The sequence below is a fragment of the Haliotis rubra genome, unplaced genomic scaffold, assembly GCF_003918875.1.
Source record: "Haliotis rubra isolate DU_JTF1 unplaced genomic scaffold, ASM391887v1 Scf1263, whole genome shotgun sequence".
Taxonomy (NCBI): domain Eukaryota; kingdom Metazoa; phylum Mollusca; class Gastropoda; order Lepetellida; family Haliotidae; genus Haliotis; species Haliotis rubra.
This window is the reverse complement of record NW_025765185.1, coordinates 222314-226240: the sequence shown is the minus strand read 5'-3', so window position 1 is coordinate 226240 and position 3927 is coordinate 222314.

Here is a 3927-nt window from a genome sequence, read left to right as displayed (position 1 = left end):
ATTACTCTCCTCTTAACACTTATATATATATCACTTCTCCTTTCAACACTTATATACATTTACTCTTTTTCATCAACACTTACATTACATTACTCTCCTTCTAACACTTTACATACATCACTCTCCTACAAAGACTTTACATACATCACTCCTCCTCTTCTCAATACTCTTACATACACTTACATATCCTACTACACTTCCTTATTACATTCCTCTCCTTCAACACTTATATACATTACTTACTCCTTCAACACTTACATACATTACTCTCCTACAACACTTTAAGCATACATACTATCACTCCTTCAACACTTACATACATTACTCTCCTCTTCAACACTTACATACACTCACTCTCCTACTTAACACTTAAGCATATTACCACTTCTAATCTCTTCCTTACATTACTCTCCTACAACACTTATCCTACAACACTCTTTCAACACTTATACATTACTCCTCTCCTCCCATAATTTCACTTCTAATATTCATCACTCTTCAATCACTTCTAACATTCATCACTCTATCCTTCAACACTCTTACATACACTTCTCCTACAACACTTACTTACATTACTCTCCTTCAACACTTACATACATTACTCTCCTTCAACACTTACATACATTACTCTCCTCTACAACACTTACATATTCTCCTGGCATTCACACTCTCTCTTCCCATAATACCTTCTAATACATCACTCTCCTTTCAACACTTTACATACATTACTCTCCTTCAATACTCCTACACTTCACTCTCCTTCACTTAACACTCCTATCTAAATTATATACATTACTCCCTTCTAACACTTACATACATTACTTCCTCCTACAACACTTTACATGACTCTCCTACAACACTTTACATTCTTCCTTCTTCAACACTTACATTCATCACTCTTCAATGACTCTCCTATTTAACACTTTACTCATCTTCTTCAATAACACTTATACATACTACTCTCCTACTAACACTTATTCATCACTCTCCTTCAATACATACATTTCTCCATTCTTCTCTTACTTACTTCCTATAACTTTGTTACTCTCCTCTAAGCAACACTTCCTCTTACATTACATCACTCCCATTCTTCTAACACTTCATCTCCCTACATATACTCTCCTCACAACACTATCACTATCCTTCAATCACCTCCTTCTAACATTTCCTAATATACATTACTCTCCAACATTCTACATATCATCACTCTCTAAGCTATAACCTCTTACATTACTTCTCCTTACTTAACACTTACATATCATTACTTCCTTCTACAACACTTACATACTTCTTACCTCTCTCTTCACTTGAACACATTACTTTCTCTTTCTAATTACCTTATACATTACTCTCTTCAATTTTCTCACTTGTTCTACATTATTCTTCTTCTAACAACACATTTCCTTCTATACCTTCCTTCTCCTACAACACTTAAGATCTTACTTACATACACTCTCCTCCTACAACACTTAATGATAAGACTTAACACTTTCTAATAATTTACATTCATCACTCTCCTAATCAACACTACTACTCTACATAAGCATCTACTCTTCTACACTTATTTTACATACATTACTTTCCTTTCCAACAATTTCTATATTTCATTACTCTCCTATAAACACATCCTATATTCATCACTCTCTTCAACACTTCTACATACATTACTCCTCTCCTACAACACTTACATACATTACTTCTCCTTCAATACTTACATATATTACCTTCCTACAACACTTTACATACATTACTCTCCTTCAACACTTACATACACATCTACTCTCCTCTAACACTTATATACACTTTTCATTACTTCTCCTTCAACACTTATATACATCACTCTCCTTCAACACTTACATACATTTTACATCTCCTTCAACACTTACATTCATCACTCCTCCTACAACAATATACATACATTCTCATTCACTCCTTCCAACACTTACATACATTACTCTCCTCTTCAACACTTACATTCTCTACATTTCTCTCCTTCAACACTTCCTACAACATTTACACTGCATCATTACTCTCTCCAACACTTACATACATTACTCCTCCTTCAACACTTACATACATCACTCTCCTTCAACACTTACATACATTACTCTCCTTTACATACACAATTCTCTTTCAACATTACATCACTCTCCTTCCAACACTTTTGTACAACACACTTACATCCATCACTATACTCCTCACTCTTCAACACTTACATACATTACTCTCCTTTTCAACGCTTACATACATTTCTCTCCTTCAACACTTCTACATACATCACTCTCCACTACAACACTTACATACATCACTCTCCTTACATACACATTACATCACTCTCCTTCAACACTTACATACATTACTCTCCTTCAACACATCTCTCCTATACATTACTCCTTCAACACTACATACATACTCTCCTACAACATTACTCTCCTTCAACACTTACATACATTACTCTCCTACAACACTTACATACATCACTCTCCTTCAACACTTACATTCATCACTCTCCTTCAACACTTACATTCATCACTCTCCTTCAACACTTACATACATTACTCTCCTTCAACACATTCAGTCATGACTCTCCTTCAACACTTACATACATTACTCTTCTACAACACTTACATACATTACTCTCCTTCAACACTTACATACATTACTCTCCTACAACACTTACATACATTACCCTCCTACAACACTTACATACATTACTCCTCCACTTCTCCCATATACACTCCCACATACTTACATACATTACTCTCCTACAACACTTACATACATTACTCTCCTTCAACACTTACATACATTACTCTCCTACAACACTTACATACATGACTCTCCTTCAACACTTACATACATTACTCTCCTTCAACACTTACATTCATCACTCTCCTACAACACCTACATACACCACTCTCCTGCAACACGTACATACATTACTCTCCTACAACACTTACATTCATCACTCTCCTTCAACACTTACATACATTACTCTCCTTTAACAATTACATTCATCACTCTCCTACAACACTTACATACATCACTCTCCTTCAACACTTACATACATTACTCTCCTACAACACTTACATACATCACTCTCCTTCAACACTTACATACATTACTCTCCTTCAACACTTACATACATTACTCTCCTTCAACACTTACATTCATCACTCTCCTTCAACACTTACATACATTACTCTCCTTCAACACATACATCACTCTCCTTCAACACTTACATACATTACTCTCCTTCAACACTTGCCCACATGAATGACCTCCAAAACGTACCTACAACGCTCTCCTGTAACGTTATACACTTGATGTTTTGTTTCATCCGGAGCAAAGCAGTTGTTACTTACATCTACACTAATTATGCCTCACACAATCTGAACACGTTATCTTAAAATATTTCAGGTAGTCAATTACATCAACTCAATCAACCTACTTTCATTGGTGAAGTCGTTGAGAGGCGAGCAGGTGAGTTGCCTAGAGATACGCATGATGCGTCTGTCATTGTGTCGGTGGCGACAATACGTTGAGGAGCGTCTCACAATCATAGAGAACGTTAAAGCATACTCTGATACGCAAGGCTTGGAAGCCTTGACAACTTATGGGGCGGTGTGGTCGCCTAGTGGTTAAGGCGTTTGCTCGTCCGACCGAAGCTTCCAGGGCACTGTGAAGCACTGGATAAAGTTGTCAAGTGAGTGAGTGGTGAGTTTAGTTTAACGCCGCTTTTGGCAATATTCCAACAATATCACGGCGGGGGACACCAGAAAAGGGCTTTACACATTGAACCCATGTGGAGAATCGATCCCGGGTCCTCGGCGTAACCAGCGAACTCTTAACCACTAAGCTACCCTGCCGTCCCGCATCATAACGAACAGTAGACGTCCCGCATCATAACGAACAGTATGGTTTCAG